This window comes from Orcinus orca, chromosome 8 (assembly GCF_937001465.1).
Source record: "Orcinus orca chromosome 8, mOrcOrc1.1, whole genome shotgun sequence".
Taxonomy (NCBI): domain Eukaryota; kingdom Metazoa; phylum Chordata; class Mammalia; order Artiodactyla; family Delphinidae; genus Orcinus; species Orcinus orca.
Window position 1 is genome coordinate 64,234,690 of NC_064566.1, and position 25,154 is coordinate 64,259,843.

At 39.2% G+C, this 25,154-nt stretch overlaps 1 long non-coding RNA gene across 1 annotated transcript in view; it reads left to right on the forward strand.

The window, feature by feature from the left end:
- The first annotated feature begins 599 nt into the window (after window positions 1-599).
- The window catches only part of LOC125965180 (uncharacterized), a 45,368-nt gene continuing 20,813 nt past the window's right edge, over window positions 600-25,154 (forward strand). The window contains exons 1-2 of the long non-coding RNA XR_007478770.1: window positions 600-665; window positions 11,404-11,523. This is a non-coding gene — a long non-coding RNA (uncharacterized LOC125965180). The remainder of the gene's footprint in view (window positions 666-11,403; window positions 11,524-25,154) is intronic.

Consider the following 25,154-nt stretch of genomic DNA (forward strand, 5'->3'; position numbering starts at 1 on the left):
GTCCAACAATTATCAGGCGGAGGAGCCAGGATTAGAACCCCATCACTGTGACGCTAAAGCCCCTGCTCTTAATTGCTTCCAAATATTAACATATAAATGATTTACTGATGAAGGAATGAATGTTCCTCTTTCTACTTAGATGGTTCCTCTTCCTCTGGGACTTCAGAAAGCCTGGGAAGAGGTCAGACACATTCAAATATTGTTTTTCTTTTCCTTTGAAATGAGAGTTGTGGAAGTTGAAATGATAAGCCTGAAATTAGTCATCCCAGGGAAACCGCAATCTCCAGGCACATGCAAGGTGTTGGGACAGATAAGAAGTGTGATGAGAACTGAACGTTGATCCTGAAAGTGCTGGGAATGGAGCCCACACAGTTAGCTACAAGGGATCACAGTATGTGTTTTGCTTTATGTCACCAATAAAATAATGGGACCAGGGGTGACACTTCCAGGGGAGGGAGACGGCTGCTTTCTGGGGGGGCTCCACTAGGGCCAATCTAGCTGCCTTACTTTGTCCTCTCTGCTGAGAGATGACCTCTTATTCTTCTTCAGCTACAAGCCATTAAAGAGACAGACGTACAGTGGGGGAAGCTTGTCTGTGTGGAAAATTGAGCTGCACTGGGTTTGGCAGGATTTGGTAGCTGTTTCTCGTCAGCCACTGTAACAAGGTAAGGGAATGCGGGCTGTGCAAATGAACAATGTCGGTCAGCTTGCTTCTGACCCCACACTCTCCTGAACACGTCCTTGGGCTCTGGAGAGGTTTTATAGACTTCGGGCTTTTTAAATCATCTGATGATCCTGGCTTAGCTGAAGCTAACCTTGAGGATATACCCGAGGTCAGAGCTATTCAGAGGGAGGAGCTGTGATGAAGTGGAAAGAACATGGAACCTGACTTCAGGTGCTGACTGTGGCGTGGCTTCTTAGCAGCTATGTGTACCTTTTTGAGTTTCAGCTTATTGTCTGTAAATGGAGATAAAATACCTGCCAAAGGTTATTTTGATATTTACATACAATTTTACTTGTGGAAGAGTCTAAAACATAAGAGATACTTCATAGTTTTTCTTGTCTTTAAATCCCCAGTTGAATACTCCTCCCACCCTCATACCCACCCCGGTGGATTTTCTTGGAGACTGGTCTCTGCTGACCTATAGAAACACGTGATTAGGGGTATGATGGAAAAGCAAACAATTATGTAATAGCGCCACAAACTATAAATGTATAATTATTTCTAGCCTCTTTCCTTGGCCACTAAGGGAAATTCTGGCATTTTCTGCTCTTCTGGGATATGACTGGTCAAATTCCCCATTACAGATCTGAAGATTTCCTGGAATTGACCAAGTAATTAACAAATTTCCTCTCTTTCTTGTAACTCTTTAACTGCTATCTATTATACTTAAGTAAGTTACATTAAGAACTGAAATCTCATTCCAAGTTAATGATATAAAGTACAGTAAGAGATGAGGATATGTAATGATTTCAAAATACTATGAGAACTGTCTCAGTCCCAAAATTATATTTGCTTTCTGTTTGGAAAACAGAGAGGGACTTGCTCATAGAATCTGCCTCAAGCTAGAGATTGCAACCTTATTTTATCACAGCCCACCATCTGTGCTCTATGTGATATAATAAAAGACAGGACTGAGCTAGCCCCTAGGAGGCCTTGGTACAAGGTACTCACTGGGGGTGGAAGCAGCCTGGCAACTTGGTGAGCAGGGTGCAGGCTCCATTCTAGCCCTTCCTGGGTCAGTGCTCTTGTGTGAAACCTGGACCACTGTTCCTGATGGCCTGATTCATGGAATTACAGCACCCCCTCCTCCTTTAAAGCCTTTGTCTGCCGATATCAATAGAGTGATTGTAGACTGTGTGCACACCTCTATATGTCTTCTTCTAATATCAAATAACTATGAATTGAGAATTACTCAGAATTATAAAGAAAAAACATTGATTAAAGTATCAGTAAGATTTATTGAGTACCTACAATGTGCTAACCATTGAGACATGCTTTCAAAAACACTGTTTCATTTGATCCCACATTAGAGCTGGAGGAGGTTATTATTGTCCCTATTTTACAGCTGAAGAAATTGTGGTTCAGAGATGAGATAAGAACACACGAGAAACAAATATCAGAGCCAAATTTTAACTTGAAGTCTTTTTATAGCATTATGCTGCCTTAAAACTTCCTATGTGTGTGACGTTGTCAAATTCCCCTTATCTCAAGGCTTCTCCCACATCACAGGGTGGGTTGGTATGTAGATTATTCCTCCAGGATAAATGTGACACTAAGCTGTACACTAAACTGAACAACAAGGCTGACAATAAACTGTACAACATGGCTTTAATTTGGATAACTTCCTCTTCTCTCTTCTTGACTGATTATACCTTCACTTCTCAGTGAAGTGAGCTGGTCAGAGAAAACAAATGATGATCCATTTGACCTACCAGCATCATTAGGCAATGTGCCTAATAAGAACTCTATTCATCTGTTACTTTAATCATTCATTCAACACAAACATTTGTTGATATCTTATTTTGTTGTAGACTTGGCTGGGTATCATTCAGGGTTATGAAGATAAATGGGACTGAAATCAAGGATTTTGCTCAAGTAGGGAATACAATCATGTAAACAAATAATTATGATACTCATCCTTTAAAACTCTGCCAAAGTGTTTTCATCTCTAGAAGCCCTCCTGAGTTACCTTAAATACTTACCGTTTGTGTTATCACGGCAAACTGGCAAACCATATGCAATGCTTTGTTACCGTTTAGCCATATAATATTGAAATTTTCTGGTTATATATGACTACCTGAATAATTTTTAGAAAAATTATAACCAGAACACAAAACATTTCTTCATTTTCCTCTCAGTATCCTGGGTTAGTAGGCAATACCGCCTTCCCCTCTTCCTCCTGTTTCTGGACCTGGTTCTGACTCAGCCTAATTATCAGGTTCATTTTCCTATGGGATTGTTTGCTTGTTGTCTCATATTATCAAACCACCATATAATTATTGGGCCACATCACGTTCTTGACAGCATTATATAATGAAAATAGCATAGGGCTGGCTCATCTGCACAATATGTAGTTTTATGAAATTGTACATACTTAAGTGGAGCTGATGATTCTTACCGTGAGTTTATCCTTAGATACAGCAGGGTAATAAGTGCAACAACTCTTAATTAAAGTCTGAATATGTATGTCTGAATCTCAACTCTACCAGCTCATCCACAAAATGGAAATTACACTAAAATTAAAATTATGCTTCTTTTTCCATCTCAAAGTATATCTGTGTAAAACATATGAACAGATGAAAAAAGCCCTTTAATTTGCAAAGTAGTACAGTACATGAGGTACATACTTAGTAATTAAGTACATGGGTTTTGGACTCAGAAAATGGGTTCAAATCCTGGTTCTGCCACTTGCTAGCTAAGTAATCCCAAGCAGGTTCCTTAATGTCTCTGTGCATTACTTTCCATATCTATAAACATTCTTTAATCCACATCACAGGGTTCTTGTGAAGATGAAATATAATAATGTATGGTGGTTGTAAAACACGTCTGCAAATTCTTTGACATACTCCCCATTGAGATGTGAGGTCTGTGTTCCTTACCTTGAATCTGGGTGAGCTTATGACCAACAGTGGAAGTGAGCTATGTAACTTCTGAAGTTGGGTTATAAAAGGCCTTGCAGCTTCTTCTTTGTTCCTGGAATACCAAGCAGCCGTGTAAGACTCCTAAGGGCATGCTGGAGACATTACTTGTAGGAGCTCCACCAACAAGGTGACAGATATGTGAATGAGAAAAACATTCTGTAATTGAATCTTCCAGCCTCAGCTTTTACAGTCCCCAGACATTCAACTTCCCATCAGCCATTCAAGTCTCCCTAGTTGAGGCTACAGGCATGGAGAAGTAGGGACAAGACTGTGCCCTATCCAAATTCCTGACCCACAGAATTCATGAGTGTAATAATGTGGTTGTTTTAGTCCACTAAATTTTGGGAGGCTCATTACACAACCATGATCCGAAGTTGGTTGAATTCACAGATGTGGAACCATGGATATGGAGGAACTGCAGATACAGAGGGCCGACTATAAGTTATACATGGATTTCATATGTGGAAGATTGGTGCCCCTAACCCCTGCGTTGGTCAAGGGTCAACTGTGTTTAGCACAGTGACTCGCCCATAACACTGAAAAAAAGGTGACTGTCTACCTCATTTTGCTGGTGTTATAAACATTTGTGGGTTATGGCTTCAGAATCCTCCCCATTCACTGCCATGCTTTCTTGCTCTCAAAGTACCCTGATAGTTCTTTAGGTTACCTAGCTCTCTCCCATCTCTAACAGTTGCTATGGACTGAATGTTTGTGTCCTCCGATATTCATATGTTGAAGCCATAATCGCCAATGTGATGGTATTTGGAGGTGGGGTCTTTGGGAAATAACTAGGTTTAGATAAGGTCATGAGGGTGAAGCTCCAGGATAGGATTAGTGCCCTTAAAAGAGAAAGAGACCAGAACTCTCTCTCTTTCTACCGTGTGAAGATACAGCCAGAAGGCAGTCTGAAAACAAGGAAAAGGGCTCTCACCAGACCCTGAATCTGCTGGCACCTTGATCTTGAACTTCTCAACCTCCAGAACTGTGAGAAATAAATTCTTGTTGTTTAAGCCACTCAGTCTATGGTATTTTTTATCACAGTCCTTTTGCGCTGCTATAACAGAATATCACAGACTCAGTGACTTATAAATGAAGAAACTTATTTCCCACAGTTCTAGAAGCTAGGAAGTCCCAAGATCTGGTGGGGCCCGCTTCTTGGTTCATAGGTGGCTGTCTTTTTACTGTGACTTCACATGGCAGAAGGGACAAAGGAGGCCCCTGGGGTCTCTTTTAAAAGGGTACCAAAAAAAAAAAAAAAAAAAAAAGGGTACCAATCCCATTCATGAGGGCTCTATCCTCATGACTTAATCACCTCCCAAAGCTCCACCTCCAAATACCATCACATTGGGGGTTAAGATTTCAACATGTGATTTTGCGGGACAAAAACATTCAGCTTTTAGTACAGTCTGAGCTGACTAAGATGACAGCCATACAGATTTAGTGGAGAAGATCCTGCCCCCACTTCTGAAGGGAAGGGGATTTGAACAATACAAGCCAGTTACTGTAAACCCACTCCCTGGCAAGAGGGATTGTTTCTGAGATAGGCTTGAGACCTAATTAAGTTCTATCAGAAAGAATATGTTCCATAAGAATCAATTCAGGCCAACGAGGGCCAATAAATTCCAGGCCATGTGAAAAGTTACTGAAAATGTCTCCATTCCTTTTCTGAAAAGAAGGAAGTGAGGTATTTCACCTCAGTAAAGAAGAAAGGTTTAAGCTGCTGGCCTGGGTTAGGGATGTCAAGGGTAATGGTGGGTAGTACTAGAACGACGTTGGCAGCATGGAAGGCAGAGTAGAAATGGGAGAATTTGGGCTTTTGTAGACATGTTGACCACTGCATCAAGCCTTATTTGGAGCCTGTTTTCTAAATTCTTCAGTTATAGGACCCAATAATTTTTCTCTTCTGGTTTAAGCCATTTTGGGGTGAGTTTTTTCATCACTGTACTACAAAGGGTCCTTCTAATTTTGGTAGAGATGATTAGATAAGTTATCTTCAATGCTGCATTTTTGGCTGCTGTTTCTCAGCAAAGCTAACTTGGAGATGTAGCTGTCATATTGTTTATGTAATCTTTACATTGGCAGTTCAAGTAGATAATGCAGAAGAGCATGTCCCTCTCAAATGGCCGTGCAATAACTAGATACATTATTTTTCCAGTTTTGAAATGCTTTTCACATCACCTATCAGCCACTAAAATTTCAAATCATTGTTAGTGTAGAATGAACCATGGAAACTAGTTATTTGAGCTATTTCTTTATAATCTTTTAAACATTCCTGAGAAATGGGAGCTATTTTTAGATATAGTTAAGTATACATTTGTCTATATATGTGAGTGTACACATATACTTGTATGCACACAGGTATAACCATCCATAGAGATATATGGAAAGATACACATAAACCACTTTTCTTTCTGTGTATCATATTACAATTTGGAAGTGCTTACATATCTATTATCTCATTTCATTCTTATAATAGCTTTAGATTGGTAGTCTTAATTTTATTATTTATGTTAGACTGGTACTAATTTCTATGCTTACAAAAATAAGATAAATGGTTTCACAGAGTTTATGTGACTGCCTAATGATGCAGAAGTAGACTTTCTGCATCCAGAAAGACTGAGATGTACTTTTCCCTATTTCTGCTGCCAAGTACAGCTAGAAACCCTAGACACAATATATAAAACAAACATAAGATGACTTTGAAAGACAGAGAGAAGAAGGTAAATAAGCTAGGCTTTTGAGGATCCAAGGAACAACATGGTGGTGAGTTCCTTGTGTTTTCTTTTTGCCTCATATATCCCAGACTGGGTGCTAGGGAAATCATCAACTCAGAAACAATAATCATTGTAGATTTTAAAAATGCCCCAAGAAAAACCCACTCTCTCTCACCACAGGACTAGGAGAGAAGCCCAGCAAGTCTTAGATAGCCTATCTAGAACTTTTCAGTAATAACCATGTCACTCTGGCCAAATACCATGGAAAAAACTGAGATCCCACCTCCAACCCCAGCTATTAATGAACATATGCAAAGTCCATGAACATATGCAAAGTCTGGACTTCCACAATTGACAAGCTGTAATGATGTACCCCAACCGCACTGGCAAGGTGTTGTCAGCAAGCCCTACTGGGGAGCTGATACGTTCATCCTTTCTGGGTATAATGAGCCTCCTGCTCTACCTTGTTGCCAGTGGAGACCATGTAGGGAGCTGGACTTCCACACCCACCTAAGAGTAATGAGGATCTCCTCCCCGTCCCTGCTAGGGTGGTATCAGAGGAGGCATGGTGAAGAGTTAAGACTTAACCATTTCCCAGCAGTAATGAGGCCATCTCTCTGTAGAGTAGGTGGAGGCCAGGTGGACAGTAATAACAGTACCACTACTCCTCTCAGCCATAATTGTATCACAGAGTTCTAGTGGAGAGCATGAAGTTCCATCCATGCCCAAAGGTAATGAGATGCCTCTTTCTTCTGTGAGTGTCAACAGAAACCAAGTGGAGAACCTAGACTTCCACCTCAATCTGGCAGAAACAAGGCTGTGGACCCTTCCCCTGCTGATGCAGTGTCAAATGAGGCCTACTAAAACAAAGTTTAAATAAGATTCAATGTCTCATAATATAGTACCTAAAATGTCTAGGTTTCAATAGAAAATCAGTTATCATACAGAGAACCAAAAAAACCTCAACTTGAATAAGAAAAGACATTAATAGACATTAAGACTGAGGTAAGGTAGATGTTAGAACTATCTGACAAGGATTTTAAAGCAGCCATGATAAAAAAAAATTCTTCCGTGAACAATTATGTATATATTGGAAACAAATGAACAAAACAGAAAGTTCCAGAAAGGAAACATATAAAAATAAACAAATGGAAATTTTGAAACTGAAAGATACAATAACTAAAACAGAAAACTCAGTAGATAGACTCAACAGAGGATTGAAGAGGGCAGAGTGAAATGGCATAACATTCTTCCAGATGAAAACAAAGAACTGTCAACTTCGAATTTTATACCCAGCAAAAATATTCACTTCAAAAGTGAAGAAAAAATAAGGATGGTTTCAGATAAAGGAAAACTAGGAAAATCTGTCACCAGCAGTCCTACCATAAAAGGATGGCTAGAGGAAGTTTTCTATATGGAAAAGAAATGATAAAAGCAGGAATCCTGGAACATCAGGAATGAAGAAGAAACATAATATAAAGAGTAAAAATATGTGGGTAAATGTGATAGAATTTTCTTCTCTTGAGTTTCTAAATTATGCTTGACAGTTGATGCTAAAATTATAATACTGATGCAGTTATTGATGTTTATAGAAGAAATATTTAAGACAAATTATAAGTGGAGGAGGGTAAAGGAACATAAATGGAGGTATGGTTTCTGTACTTCACTGAACTGATGAAATGTCACCAGCAGACTGTGATATGTTTTGTATGTACAATACCTGGAGCAACCATTAAAAAGCTATGTGAAGAGATATACTCCAAAACACTATAGATATATCAAAATGGAAATCTAGATATTCAAATAACCCACAGGAAAGCAGGGGGAAAAAAAAACTGAAAATGAACAAACAGAAAACAAAACAAAAATACAATGGATTCCATTTATATGATATTCTTAAATGACAACATTATAGAGCATTTTAGAGCTGAGAACAAATTATGGTTGCCAGGGTTTAGGGATGGTGGGAAGGAATGACTATAAAGGAATAGCATGAGGGAAGTCTTAGTGGTGATGGAATAGCTCTCTATCTTGATTGAAGTGATAGTTACACAAATCTACAAATGTGATAAAATGGCCATGACACCATTAGGGGAAACCAGGTGAAGGATGCATGGGACCTCTTTGGACAATCTTGTAATTTCATGTTAATCTCTCTTTATTTCAAAATAAAAAAGGTTTTTTAAAATGTAGTAATTTTTTTAACATAAAATGCTTTACCTCAAATTTTTAAAAATGTAGTAAATATTAGAACCAAAATAAGACATTGTATCTCTTGAGTCCTAGCCCAGCTCTCCTTCCTTGTATTACGTGGCTATTGAAACAGCCAAAAATGAAACATTAGGGATATATGGCAAGTACTATATACCTTAAATGATACTTCTTTTTTTCAGTTACCTGAAATATCTGTCAACACTCCTTTCCTTATTACATCTACAGTTGCAATGTCAGAGATCACTTGGTCTCATATTCTTTAAGATGTTCCTAACTCCACCAACCCTACATTGTCATTCAGAATTTCTACAGACTCTCAAATTTCCCCCACACTATTTAACATGATCATATGCGGTCTAGTGCAGGGGTCCCCAACCCACAGGCCGTGGACCTGTACCAGTCTGCGGCCTGTTAGGAACTGGGTCACACAGCAGGAGGTGAGCAGTGGGCAAGCAAGCAAAGTTTCATCTGCTGCTCCCCATCACTCCCCATCACTCACATTACCACCTGAACCATACCCCCACTCCCACCCTGGTCCGTGGAAAAATTGTCTTCCATGAAACTTGTCCCTGGTGCCAAAAAGGAAGGTTTGGGACTGCTGTTCTAGTGATTTTCACTGTATCATATTTGCTAGCCCTTTTTACCTAACCAGTTTATAAGCTCCTACAGATCAGTAACAAGTGTTCTATTTTTTTTCCTTTCTGTACACCTGGCTCAGAGATACTTGTGAAATTCTTTACAGGCTGAGGGAATAATGGTCAGGTGCATTCATTAGAAAGCTGTAAAATTTTTAAAAGTTTACAAATCCTTCTCAACATTGACTTAAATGGCATTCCAGAAACAAATTTCCCAAGGAATTTTCAAATGTTTACCCCAAGCAGTATCTATTTTCTATTGCCAAAATTTTAGCCACACCTTTCAGCACATCTCTTTATGTTGCAATAAGTGAAAATCCAATTCAAACTGGCTTAAACAATAAAGGGAATTCATTGGTGAAGGTAACTGAAAGTTTAGGGATCTTTCCATAGAAGCCTAATCTAAGGGCCAGTGATGCTCATGAGAATCTTACTAACTGATCTCTGAATATCAGGTTCTGCCACTGGTTTCACACAGTGCCCTTGTCACTCCAGGCTCTCCCCTAATTATGCAAAACGGCTGCTACTGTTCCATTCCTGATACTTGTACAGCACACTCTCCATGGAAAGAGAGCTTTCAGAGTGAGGAATCTGTTCTTTCTCAGGTTACCCAGCAAAAGTCACTCTGCATTTCTTTGACCATGCCTGACTACTGTGCCTAGTCCCCAAATAGCTGGGGGGATTAAACACACAATTAGTTTTAGCAAACATGAACCACTCCTGGATCTGGTGGGAATCAACAGGACCCAAATTAAGTGGCAGAGAATGTGTGAGTAAGGATTCCTCCAATGCAAACTTTGGACACTGTTGATAGATGAAAGGAAATGTGGATGCTGAGAATGTAACCAACAATGTGCACAGCATAAATATTGGGGGAAAGCAGAGATAGTAACTGGGGAGAACTTCAGAATCCCTTTCTTTTGGAGCTTGGCCAAGAGTTAGTTAAAAAAAAAGTTTCATATCTGACTTTGTGCTGTGTTGCATTGGTCAAACAATTTCTGTGAGTTTCATCTTTAAAAAAATTTATTTAGGTAGAGATAATGCTGCTTTATGCCATGATACAGAGGATCAAATGAAATAATGAGTCCAGAAGTGCTTTAAAATCTATAATTAATGTTGAATAAAGATAAGGTGAATGTGTATCTTTCACACGTATGCCTGCATATTGGTACATTTATATACATTTTATACTATTTGTTGTTTTGTTTCTCAAAGTCCTCTTTATTAAAATCTCTATATGTTTTTAAACTCCAAAAATAATGTTTGTGGAAAAACATCTACCATTTTCTCTTCAGCTACAAGTGCAGAACAAGTTTATCATTTGTCAGTCTAGAAAGGTATTTGCAGGGATGGATATCTGTGAGATCTTTCACTTGTGCTACCTCATTAAATTATCCCCCCAATTCCATGAGGCAAGTGTTACTGACCCAGCTTTCACACATCCAGAAACTAAGATGAAATATCTCATCACACATTAGTAAACAGCAGATCAGATTCAAAACCCACGTCAGCCTGACACCAAGTCTCTACTCTTTCAAAACAGAATGTATTTGTTGCAAGGAAATCTAAGTTTCCCCAGAGTAGAAGAATATTTGAGTTTTAAACAAATATCCCCTTCAAATGCAGACTGTCTAAAGGGATATTTTCAGTGTCTTTAGCTCTTGAATAGCCGTTCATATGTCTAGTATTTAAGATTTCAGAGTTCAGCCTAATTCATCTTGCCATCTGCTCTGAAATGACAAGCCCATCTGTCAAGATATTCAAGACAGTATGAGATTCCATTTATTCTATGAGAAGACAATGACTTTTGAAAAACCAAATCTGAATGTGTCTGATTACAACATTGTGTTATGCTTAAGACATTGTGAAGCTAGTTCCATATAGTTGAACGATAGCTGAAGATCCAGCATTGATAAGGTGATGATGAGGCAAACAAATTGGGAAAATCCAGACTGCCAGAAGATGATCTGGGGATTTTTCAGATCTGGTATGATGGCCACTATCTTAATTATTATGTTCAATAATACACATTCTCAAGAAGTTTTGGAAGTAATATTCTTATAGAGCATCTCACAAAGTGCTTTCAATGCCATTACTCATCTACTCTTCATTTAATATAAATATAATTATTATTCTTACCTTTATTTTATTCTAGCTATTCTATATATTTTTCTTTCTTTTTTTTTTTTTTTTAGAAATAACCAAGCCATATTCTAAGTGGAGTTGCCAGTCACATGCTTCTAAAAGGCAAACACATGGACTACGGGAGTGTCCTGTCTGGGGACCAAACAAGAGATACTATACAGGAATAACAGGTGATGCCACTACATCCTTCTTTTTTTTTTTTTTTGAATTTTTGAATTTTATTTTTTTATACACAAGGTTCTTATTAGTAATCCATTTTATACATCAGTGTATACATGTCAACCCCAATCGCCCAATTCATCATACCACCACCCACCCCGCCGCTGCTTTCCCCCCTTGGTGTCCATATGTTTGTTCTCTACATCTGTGTCTCAATTTCTGCCCTGCAAACCAGTTCATCTGTACCATTTTTCTAGGTTCCACATATATGTGTAAATATACGATACTTGTTTTTCTCTTTCTGACTTACTTCACTCTGTATGACAGTCTCTAGATCCACCCACGTCTCTACAAATGACCCAATTTCATTCCTTTTTATGGCTGAGTAATATTCCATTGTATATATGTACCACATCTTCTTTATCCATTTGTCTGTCAATGGACATTTACATTGCTTCCATGACCTGGCTATTGTAAATAGTGCTGCAATGAACATTGGGGTGCATGTATCTTTTTGAATTATGGTTTTCTCAGGGTATATGCCCAGTAGTGGGATTGCTGGGTCATATGGTAATTCTATTTTTAGTTTTTTAAGGAACTTCCATACTGTTCTCCATAGTGGCTGTATCAATTTACATTCCCACCAACAGTGCAAGAGGGTTCCCTTTTCTCCACACCCTCTCCAGCATTTGTTGTTTGTAGATTTTCTGATGATGCCCATTCTAACTGGTGTGAGGTGATACATCATTGTGGTTTTGATTTGCATTTCTCTAATAATTAGTGATGTTGAGCAGCTTTTCATGTACTTCCTGGCCATCTGTATGTCTTCTTTGGAGAAATGTCTATTTAGGTCTTCTGCCCATTTTTGGATTGGGTTTTTTTTTAAAGAATTTATTTATTTATTTTTGGCTGTGTTGGGTCTTCGTTTCTGTGAGAGGGCTTTCTCTAGTTGCGGTGAGCGGGGTCCACTCTTCATCTTGGTGCGCAGGCCTCTCACTGTCGCAGCCTTCTCTTGTTGCGGAGCACAGGCTCCAGACGCACAGGCTCAGTAGCTGTGGTGCACGGGCTTAGTTGCTCCGCGGCATGTGGGATTTTCCCAGACCAGGGCTCGAACCTATGTCCCCTGCATTGGCAGGCAGATTCTCAACCACTGTGCCACCAGGGAAGCCCGGGTTGTTTGTTTTTTTAATATTGAGCTGCATGAGCTGTTTACATATTTTGGAGATCAATCCTTTGTCCGTTGATTTGTTTGCAAATATTCTCTCCCGTTCTGAGGGTTATCTTTTAGTCTTGTTTATGGTTTCTTTGCTGTGCAAAAGCTTTTAAGTTTCATTGGGTACCATTTGATTATTGTTGTTTTTGTTTCCATTACTCTAGGAGGTGGATCAAAAAAGATCTTCCTGTGATTTATGTCAAAGAGTGTTCTTCCTATGTTTTCCTCTAAGAGTTTTATAGTGTCTGTAGTTACATTTAGGTCTCGAGTCCATTGTGAGTTTATTTTTGTGTATGGAGTTAGGGAGTGTTCTAATTTCATTCTTTTACATGTAGCTGTCCACTTTTCCCAGCACCACTTATTGAAGAGAGTGACTTTTCTCCATTGTATATCCTTGACTCCTTTGTCATAGATTAGTTGACCATAGGTGCATGGGTTTATCTCTGGGCTTTCTATCTTGTTCCATTGATCTATATTTCTGTTTTTGTGACATTACCATTATTGTCTTGATTACTGTAGCTTTGTACTGTAGTCTTAAGTCACGGAGTCTGATTCCTCCAGCTCCAATTTTTCCCTCAAGACTGCTTTGGCTATTCGGTGTCTTTTGTAACAATACAAATTTTAAGATTTTTTGTTCTAGTTCTGTGAAAATTGCCATTGGTAATTTGAGAGGGATTGCATTGAATTTGTAGATTGCTTTGGGGAGGAGAGTCACTTTCACAATATTGATTCTTCCAATCCAGGAACATGGTAGATCTCTCCATCTGTTGGTATCATCTTTAATTTCTTTCATCAGTGTTTATAGTTTTCGGCATACAGGTCTTTTGTCTCCCTAGATAGTTCATTCCTAGGTATTTTATCTTTTTGTTTGCAATGGTAAATGGGAGAGTTTCCTTAATTTCTCTTTCAGATTTTTCATCATTAGTCTATAGAAACGCAAGGGATTTCTGTGCATTAATTTTGTAGCCTGCAACTTTACCACATTCATTGATTAGCTCTAGTAGTTTTCTGGTGGCATCTTTAGGATTCTCTATGTATAGTATCATGTCATCTGCAAACAGTGACAGTTTTACTTCTTCTTTTCCAATTTGTACTCATTTTATTTCTTTTTTTTCTTTGATTGCTATGGCTAGGACTTCCAAAACTATGTTGAATAACAGTGGTGAGAGTGGACATCCTTGGCTTGTTCCTGATTTTAGAGGAAATGCTTTCAGGTTTTCATCATTGAGAATGATGTTTGCTGTGGGTTTGTCATATATGGGCTTTATTATGTTGAGGTAGGTTCCCTCTATGCCCACTTTCTGGAGAGTTTTTTATCATAAATGGGTGTTGAATTTTGTCAAAAGCTTATTCTGCATCTATTGAGATGATCATATGGCTTTTATTCTTCAATTTGTTAATATGGTGTATCACATTGATTGATGTGCATATTGAAAAATCCGTGCTTTTCTGGGATAAATGCCACTTCATCATGGTGTGTGATCCTGTTAATGTGTTGTTGGATTCTGTTTCCTAGTATTTTGTTGAGGATTTTTGCATCTATATTCAGCAGTGATACTGGTATGTAATTTTCTTTTTTTGTAGTATCTCTGTCTGGTTTTGGTATCAGCATGATGGTGGTCTCATAGAATGATTTTGAGAGTGTTCCTTCCCCTGCAATTTTTTGGAAGAGTTTGAGAAGGATGGGTGTTAGCTCCTCTCTAAATGTTTGATAGAATTCACCTGTGAAGCCATCTGGTCCTGGGCTTTTGTTTGTTGGAAGATTTTTAATCACAGTTTCAATTTCATTACTTGTGATTGGTCTGTTCATATTTTCTATTCCTTCCTGGTTCAGTCTTGGAAGGTTTACCTTTCTAAGAATTTGTCCACTTCCTCCAGGTTGTCCATTTTATTGGCATAGAGTTGCTTGTAGTAATCTCTTCGGATGCTTTGTATTTCTGCGGTGTCTGTTGTAACTTCTCCTGTTTCGTTTCTAATTTTATTGATTTGAGTCCTCTCCCTCTTTTTATGATGAGTTTGGCTAATGGTTTATCAATTTTGTTTATCTTCTCAAAGAACGAGCTTTTAGTTTTATTGATCTTTGCTATTGTTTTCTTTGTTTCTATTTCATTTATTTCTGCTCTGATCTTTATGATTTCTTTCCTTCTGCTAACTTTGGGATTTGTTTGTTTTTCTTTCTCTAGTTCCTTTAGGTGTAAGGTTAGATTGTTTATTTGAGATTTTTCTTGTTTCCTGAGGTAGGCTTATATAGCTATAAACTTCCCTCTTAGAACTGCTTTTGCTGCATCACGTAGGTTTTGGATCGTCGTGTTTTCATTGTCATTTCCCTCTAGGTATTTTTTTATTTCCTCTTTGATTTCTTCAGTGGTCTCTCGGTTATTTAGTAACGTATTGTTTAGCCTCCGTGTGTTTGTGTTTTTTACGTTTTTTTCCCTGTAATTGATTTCTAATCTCATAGCGTTGTGGTCAGAAGAGATGCTTGATATGATTTCAATTTTCTTAAATTTACTGAGGCTTGATTTGTGACCCAAGATGTGACCTATCCTGGAGAATATTCTGTGCGCACTTGAGAAGAAAGTGTAATCTGTTTTTGGATGGAATGTCCTATAAATATCAATTAAATCTATCTGGTCTATTGTGTCATTTAAAGCTTGTGTTTCCTTATTAATTTTGTGCCTGGATGATCTTTCTATTGGTGTGAGGTGTTAAAGTCCCCCACTATTATTATGTTACTGTCAATTTCCTCTTTTATCGCTGTTAGCAGTTGCCTTATGTATTGAGGTGCTCCTGTGTTGGGTGCATATATATTTAAAACTGTTCTATCTTGGGCTTCCCTGGTGGCACAGTGGTTGAGAGCCTGCCTGCCAATGCAAGGGAAATGGGTTCGTGCCCCGGTCCGGGAAGATCCCACATGTCGCGGAGCGGCTAGGCCCGTGAACCATGGCCGCTGAGCTTGCGTGTCCGGAGCCTGTGCTCTGCAATGGGAGAGGCCACAACAGTGAGAGGCCTGTGTACCACAAAAAGAAACCCAAAACTGTTCTATCTTCTTCTTGCATTGATCCCTTGATCATTATGTAGTGTCCTTCCTTGTCTCTTGTAACATTCTTTATTTTAATATTTATTTTATCTGATATGAGTATTTGTATTCCAGCTTTCTTTTGATTTCCATTTGCATGGAATCTTTTTCCATACCCTCACTTTCAGTCTGTATGTGTCCCTAGGTCTGAAGTGGGTCTCTTGTAGACAACATATATATGGGTCTTGTTTTTGTATCCATTCAGCAAGCCTGTGTCTTTTGGTTGGAGCATTTAATCCATTCACGTTTAAGGTAATTATCGATATGTACGTTCCTGTTACCATTTTCTTAATTGTTTTGGGTTTGCTTTTGTAGGTCCTTTTCTTCTTTGTGTTTCCCACTTAGAGAAGTTCCTTTAGCATTTGTTGTAGAGCTGGTTTGGTGGTGCTGAAATCTCTTAGCTTTTCCTTGTCTGTAAAGCTTTTGATTTCTCCGTGAAATCTGAATGAGATTCTTGCCAGGTAGAGTAATCTTGGTTGTGGGTTCTTCCCTTTCATCACTTAAAGTATATCATGCCATTCCTTTCTGGCTTCTAGAGTTTCTGCTGAGAAATCAGCTGTTAACCTTATGGGAGTTCCCTTGCATGTTATTTGTCATTTTTCCCTTGCTGCTTTCAATAATTTTTCTTTGTCTTATTTTTTGCCAGTTCGATTACTGTGTGTCTCGGCGTGTTTCTCCTTGGGTTTATCCTATACAGGACTCTCTGCGCTTCCTGGACTTGGGTGGATATTTCCTTTCCCGTGTTAGGAAGTTTTCGACTGTAATCTCTTCAAATATTTTCTTGGGTCCTTTCTCTCTCTCTCTTCCTTCTGGGACCCCTATAATGCGAATGTTTTTACGTTTAATGTTGTACCAGAGGTCTCTTAGACTGTCTTCATTTCTTTTCATTCTTTTTTCTTTATTCTGTTCCACAGCAGTGAATTCCACCATCCTGTCTTCCAGGTCACTTATCCGTTCTTCTGCCTCTGTTATTCTGCTGTTGATTTCTTCTAGCACAGTTTTCATTTCCGTTATTGTATTGTTCATCTCTGTTTGTTTGTTCTTTAATTCTTCTAGGTCTTTGATAAACATTTCTTGCATCTTCTCGATCTTTGCCTCCATTCTTTTTCCAAGGTCCTGGATCATCTTCACTATCATTATTTTGAATTCTTTTTCTGGAAGGTTGCCTATCTCCACTTCATTTAGTTGTTTTTCTGGGGTTTTATCTTGTTACTTCAATTGGTACATAGTCCTCTGCCTTTTCATCTTGTCTATCTTTCTGTGAATGTGGGTTTTGTTCTACAGGCTGCAGGATTGTAATTCTTCTTGCTTCTGCTGTCTTCTTGCTTCTGTAGTTCTTGCTTCTGTTCTTCTTGCTTCTACTGTCTTCCCTCTGGTGGATGAGGCTATCTAAGAGGCTTGTGCAAATTTCCTGATGGGAGGGACTAGTGGTGGGTAGCATCCTTCTTTCTTTCCTTCTTTCTTTTTTTTTTTTTGTTAAATTAGTTTAAACCAACAGGCCCTTGAGTTTTAACATGAGGTAACTCATGGTTGTGTTTCTGGCAACACTGGTAGACATTATCCTCTCTTTACTTCAATCTTACTTTATTTTAGTTAACTCTAGTGTCATCTAGATTCCAACAACAGATTAAAATTCCCCCAAACAAATACTTTCTCAATTTTCAAGACAAATTAAGTCCGTTAATTTCCTCTCCCCCTATTCCTCCTTATTCTGTACCATTTCAACCTTGTGTTGCCTGCTTCATCAATTCTGGTTTATTTCTGCAGCTGCTGAATGCACTTCTCAAATTAGAACTGGCACCTCCAAAGATCTAACATTCCCATCCTAAAGCACTTCTTTACAAATTTCCAGAGGGCCAATAGGACACAGTAACATGTCATAAGAGAAGCCTACATATACCACATTTAAGAAATTGCCAGAATCTAGGCACATATTACTATTACCAACTTAGACCATTATTAAGATTTTATGTCAGTGCAAGAAATTAATAGATAAAAATCACAGGAAAATGAAAAAGGGAAAATCTCCCATGTTTGGGTTTTCCAGTCCATTTGTATCTATATCTCAGAAGGGTTACCTACACTGCCATGTGTACCTCTCCCACCTTACTGAAGGCCAAGGTGGTGCTAAAAGCCCATGATGTTGCTTTTGGCACTTCCCTACCTGGTGTTTTGAGAGGCATAGTTTAGAAGATTGCTTAGAGTCTTGCCTCTCTCTGGTCTATCCTTAGGAATAATAGTCTAATATGGAAATTTCACTGGATAGTTCCTCTTTCTTTAATAGAGCTTTGCTGGCTCCCCTTCATCAACATGGCGAAATGGGAGGACATTCTGCTGGAGTGTTCTGCCTTTGTATCTCTCTCCAACATCGTTTTGCGTCTCTTCTTGCTCTCAGGCTATGTTCAAGCAACACTGGCGTGTGGGTTCCTGCACACAGTTCATGTCTTAGTCCTGCTTAAAATCTTCCAACGGCTGCCCACAGAACTGAAAGTATATACAATCTGAACTTATTCTGTGTACCAGACCCTGTATGATCTGGCCACTGCCAACCTCTCCAGCCTCATCTTTTACTGCTTTCTGCCTGTCCATTATTTTAATTATGCACCTTTTGTGGCCAAGCTCTTTCTTTCTGCAAAGCTTTTATACATGCCATTCTGTATACCTGGAACAGTCTTTTTGTCCTCCCTTCACATGGCTGATGCCTCTCATCCTTTAGATCTCAGCATAAATATCACCATCTCAGAGAGGCCTTCCATGGCCACTCTATTCAATGTAATAATCCTTTATAAAGGAATCAAATTATTTTACTCATTAGAGTCTACCAGAGCATCACATTTTTCTTTAATAAATCAAGTAAAATTTCTTCCCAAGATTCTTCTAGTTTCTCTCTGAAGTCTTTGCTAACCACCCAGATGAAACTGATTTTTTTCAATTACAACCTGATGGCATAGTGTACGTAGGTAAGTGTATTGCATTTAATTTTTTATATGACTGTCTGTCCCACCAGTCTTTGAGATTCCTGAAGCCTATGTCTCACACATTTTTGTACTTCCGGGACTTGAAAAAACACTAAGTTCTCAATCAGTAATGGCTGAATACAGTGAACAAATGAATTCAAAGTTTGACTTCATGTTTGACTAACTTGGGATTTCAGGGCACCAAATATGTGTTAGTGTACAGGTTCATGGTCAAAGTATTGGGCAATGTTATAGGATTTAGTTTAGCAGACAAATCTGTCTTATGTTCATCTTTCTTCTTTTCCTACCCCAACTCTTGCAAAAATACCTCGGGACAGGAAACTTCTTTCTCAGTCCCTGCGTGCGGCGGAAAAACGTCCTGGGTACTGAGCAATACTAAGCAGATTCACCGTGTCCCGCATACCCAGACAGACCTGCTATCCTTTACTAGAAGCCTTATCTCTCACTCTTCTATCTGCATAAGGCAGTATTTAGGTTATCTCAGCCCTTGCCTCCCTCTCTGGTATCATCTGCCAGTTCTTGCTGAAGGGGTCAACCTAAACAGTTGTATTTATAACAGCTGATCTCTGCCTTTGGCCAAAGATAATGGACTAATGTGGAGATTGGCCCAAGCTCAGCCAAACAGATTCATTCATCCCAAGGCAGAAGGTAACAGTCTGGACACAAGCTCTACCACTTTCCAACCTAGACAATTGGACTTAATATCCCGGTTTCCATTTCCCCACCTTCCTTCATCTCATTCAGAAGAGAAATTGAGATTGGCTGAAGATGGAACACGATTAGAATCAGAAAACCTGGTAGTAATGATGGTGTTTGCAGGGAAGAGTGAGAGTGGCTTATGAGTTCTGCATCCTTCCAGAAGGAAACTTTCTTCATTTCAGAGGGTATTTGCAGCTGAGCAGAAAAGCAGTGAAAACAAGAGAGGACGCTCTTGTATCAATAAAACAGCTCCAAACACTTGGTAAGGAGGACCTGGAGTTCAGAGCCTGAACCACACTTGGATTGGTGGTCCTGCCCTGCCCACAGCCAGTCAACACCTGCTGGTACAAGTAACCAAGTCCAGGGCTTGGAGATACTAGCGTGAGTCCATGTATTTTGGAATCTTAGGCAACATCACTTGACTTCTTGAATTCTCAGTTTCACTTCAAGGGCGAGATATAATATCTGTCTCCCTTTCCTCACCAAGTCTTCTTTGAACATCAAAAGAAATAATGGAAAGTAAATAAAACTTCTTAATGGGTAATGTAAAATCTGGATTATTATCCTTAAGAAACAAAACAACCAAATTGATGGCAAGGGGAAACTATGGGAAGCTGAATTCTGTGCCTAAGAACATAAGGAAATCTGACAGGAAGATGAAAAGATTGCAATCGCTCCCCCTGCTTGCACGACAGACACCGTTAAAACCCCCAAGTAATACTGTTAAATAACCAGAGGCCATTCTTCCTTCTTTGTTTCATAGAACTAGTTCCTCTTGTTATTCTTAAATCAGAAAGACAGACATGGGTAACAACAACAACAAAAAAATACGATTTTACCTGAAGTGATTCTACAGTAAGTTAAAGTCTTTGGTATTATATGCTTAAAATGCTGATTCTTTTCAATAATTGTTGCTCTGCAAATAGAAAAAAAGAATGGGACACAGGGACGGTGAAAATGAGGGGAGAGAGAGAGAGAGAGAAAAGAGAAAGAGAGAAAAAAGAGAGAAAAGAGAGAGAGAAGAGGGAGAGAAAAGAGAGAAAGAGAGAGAGAGAGGAAAGAGAGAGAGAGAGAGCGAGCTAGCTAACCTTATCCAAAACTTGAATCTTCCTTTTTCCTCCAGCACTGGGTTCAAAGTGAAGTACTACTCTTTGAAGTTTAATATCCTGAATTCGTTCCCCTTGAGCTCAAGTACTTCTTCACTGAGTCACTTTCTAAAAGAGAGGGACACTTCTGGATCTGATTTTTAAAACTCTAGACTGCATTTTGGATTTCTGCAAGTTTCACATTAAGGGGAAGAATCTTCGCCAACTTCACACAATTACGTCCTTTTGTATTTCACAGTAAAAGAGCAAAGCAGCTAGAAAAGGTTTGTGTGACTCATTTTTTTGTAACTCTGAAGTTTGGAAAAGCTTTCTCTTCTAATATATCCCTCGGGTTAACACCTTCCCATCTCCAGAATCCTGATGACTTTTTCATCTCCACGTCAGGTTGTATGTCCATGCTGTCCTACCGTGGGACAGATACTTAATAAATATGACCTCATGTAAGCCTAAGAAAAAACTTATGATGTAGATATTTTTTCCTCATTTAAAAGATGACAAAGCTAAGGATCTAAGGAGTTAAGATTATACAGAAAATCCCAGGTAGGAAATGGCAAAGTTAGAATTTGAACTGAGGTTATTTATTGCCTTCAAAGCTCTTTATACTGCAATATCCTGCCTTCACCTGGGAATAAAAATAAAAGAGAATTACTTATATTCTAACTGGAGACAGAGCTGGAGAGAGAGAGGTGGGAGTGCCAACATAAACCCTTCATAGTCCCTTCCCTCAAGACCTTTATAGTCTAGTAGTGGAGACAGGTGCAGACATAAATGATAATTGCAAAATTCTGTGCTAAAAAAATAATAATATACCACATAACATGTATTGAGTGTATTCTATTTGCCAAGTACTGTCCTAAGTGCTTGTGTTGACACATATGTACAAAAACAGAGAAATGCATGAGGGGCATGGTGGCCAAAGAAAGGGAGGAAGTAGATCTGCTGAGGGGGTCCATTCATCATCATAAGAGGATACATTAGAGCAGGCACTGAAGGATGGTTAAGACTCCACGGCACGTTTGGGTGGGGACACCGCAGGCAAAGTGAATATATATACAAAAGCAAAGAGATGTACAGAAGCTTGACCTTGAAGTTTTGCCCAGGTAGAGGGAGGATGTGAGGGAGTGGGATGGATCATTTGGAATATGTCCATAGGGCTCAGATCTAGAAAAGCCATGCATGTCACGTTGTAGAGTTTGGATTTTTTCCTAATAGCAGTAGTGTAAGTAGCTCTTTGCAGGAAATTGCCCTCCTCAGGAAGCCCCTTTTCTTGTCACTTTAGCAAAACTATATTGTAACTTTTTTTTTTAACATCTTTATTGGAGTATAATTGTTTTACAATGGTGTGTTAGTTTCTGCTTTATAACAAAGTGAATCAGCTATGCATATCCATATATCCCCATATCTCCTCCCTCTTGCATCTCCCTCCCACCCTTCCTATCCCACCCCTCCAGGTGGTCACAAAGCACCAAGCTGATCTCCCTGTGCTATGCAGCTGCTTCCCACTAGCTACCTATTATACATTTGGTAGTGTATATATGTCCATGCCACTCTCTCACTTCTTCCCAGCTTACCCTTCCCCCTCCCCGTGTCCTCAAATCCATTCTCTACATCTGCATCTTTATTCCTGTCCTGTCCCTAGGTTCTTCAGAACCATTTTTTTTTTTTTTTTTTTTTTTAGATTCCATAACCAGGCACCCTCATGCTCTACTCATCTCTGGCCCAAGCACACCTTTCAAATCTTCCCCTGTTGGCTTAGGTGTCATTCCTCTTGAAGGCAGGAGGATAGAATAGAAGGCATTTAACAGTCCCTCTTTACTCTGTTTCTACAATAGGCCTCTCTCTATTGTGAGGTACACTCATCACTAAACTCAGAGAAGAATGGTTTATCTGGCTCCAATTTACTCTTGCCATTTTCCCAACTTCAATCAGTGGTCTCTTCAGAGCTCGCAGCCTCAGGCAGATGTGGGATCCTGGTGTCATGCACAGAAGTAGCTTGATTACAATCACGTGCCTTTAATGATCTCACGCTAACTCAGCAGCAGCTTAATGCCCCCTTCAAAGATCCGCCTTTGGAGCTCTGTTGCAACGTCATGCCTGAACGTCTGTCCTTCTATTTCTGCTTCCTTGCGATTCAATAGAGCTCTGATTTCCTAGTTATTAGGCACTCACTATTTATGAAGCACCCAACCTTTCAAAGGAACAAGTGAGTCCTTCTTTCCTTTCCTCTAAGAGCAATTGGTAAGTTTCTTCTTTTTGTCCCCACCCCAATTCATTACTGAGCTCACTAAGGCACGGCACCTCCTAGAAGGATTCTCCCTGCTGGCCACTTGCTTTTCTCTTCACACCAACGACACTGAAGATTTGCCTCCTTCATTTCTTCTGAAGCCTATCTCATGTCATTATTCCTCTAACCTCATTTTCCAAGCCAAATACATTCCCATTCTCTCTGCTAATTTGCTACAATATGCACACACAGATTATGGAAAAATGAAGAGATTATGATCTTAATATTTAATTACTTTTCATAATGCGCTATATGTTTGGAAATGAAACTCTGATGTAGTGGCACTGCTCTACTGTATACTATTAAATGACAGTCAATTAACTGCAAAAAAATACAAAACAAAATCTTAGTTGCGTTTTTCAGGAAGAAAGTATATTTCTGTATAAGTCCAGATTACTGACATTCAGTTATTTAAAATGAAAAGTGGAACATGGGGACCTTAAAGAGAAACACTACCTCAGAGCTGTAGAAAATATTCTTCTCTGAGGAAAACAGGGTGGACTGATGAAGGAAAACTTATTCCCCATCAACACAGACTTTCCAGATGTAGCTCAGAAGCATAAAATCTAGGCCATTTATTCACTGACATCCATTCCATTCAAACATAAATTGATTGACTCACACAGACATCCACTCAAATACTTGTTGAGCACCAACTGTATGCTAGGCCCTGGAAGTTGAGGTTCAATAAGACATAACCAACCTCTGCCTTCAAGGATCTCACGTTGTAAGAGAGGTGGCAGAAAAGTGCAAAAGGGCCACATTAGGAGAGAATTGATGCAAAATGAGGAGGCCTGTGATCAGCAGCAGTGATGATCAAGTTGAGTATTAAAGATTTAGTTGTAGTGAGTGAGACAAAGTAGAAGGGGAAAGAGATCTTGCTGGTACGTGAAACAGCCTGTACAGAAACACCAAGGTTATAATATGGCCGCCTACAGTTGGAATAGTACTTCAGAAGAGTTCTGTTTGGTCTCAGCATAGCATTTTTTTTTTTTAACATCTTTATTGGAGTATAATTGTTTTACAGTGGTGTGTTAGTTTCTGCTTTATTACAAAGTGAATCAGCTATACATATGTCCCCATGTCTATTCCCTCTTGCATCTCCCTCCCTCCCACCCTTCCTATCCCACCCCTCTAGATGGTCACAAAGCACCGAGCTGATCTCCCTGTGCTATGCGGCTGCTTCCCACTAGCTATCTATTTTACGTTTGGTAGTGTATATATGTCCATGCCACTCTCTCACTTTGTTCCAACTTACCCTTCCCCCTCCTCATGTCCTCAAGTCCATTCTCTAGTAGGTCTGCGCCTTTATTCCCATCTTGCCCCTAGCTTCTTCATGACCTTTTTTTTTTTTAGATTCCATATATATGTGTTAGCATACGGTATTTGTCTCTCTCTTTCTAACTTACTTCACTCTGTATGACAGACTCTAGGCCCATCCACCTCACTATAAATAGCTCAATTTCATTTCTTTTCATGGCTGAGTAATATTCCATTTATATATGTGCCACATCTTTATCCATTCATTTTCCAGTGCTTTTTGCACACGTGCCATAGTTTCCACTGCTCCTAATTATCTTAAACCCAGGCTGCTTTACACACTTATGTTACTCACTTGGTCTCTAAACATATTTGAGTTTTCAAACCTTGGCCTAGAGAAAGCAAACAGAATGAGGCATCAGAAAAGCTTCACGTAGCTTGGTATGGGCAGAACACAGGGTGAATGCAGGGAAGGAGGAGAAAGGAATCTGCAGTGTGTGGGTATCTGAACATGAAGGGCCTTGTATGCACTGATAAAGAATCTGAGTTTCATCCAGAAAAATAAAGGAAGAAATTAAAGCAGCTCAAGTAGGGAGTGTCAGGGTCAGATCTGTCTTACAGAAAGATCATGAGGCAGTGGTGTACAGGATGGATTGGAGGAGATAAAAAATGGAGACAAGGATAAAAGTTCTAATATTATTGATTAAACCAGGCTGGATATCATAAAGGCCCGTGCAGAAGAAGTGGAAAAGGAGTGAGACATATCTTTTGAGATATTAAAGAGGTTGAAAGAAAACAACAGCAGATGATTGTTGTGGGAAATGATTAAAAGGGAAATGATGATTAAAAGGGAAATGTCTTGGATGAAGTCTATTTTTCTGTCTTAGACAGCTACTTTGATACTGCTGCCATTCGCCAAAACAGGGAGGGAAGATTAAATTGTGAGAATTGAAAACCCTTCTTTTTTTGTGTCCCCACTATCATCCCCTCAGCTAGAGATAAGTGTTCTGCTTATATCTCTGATCC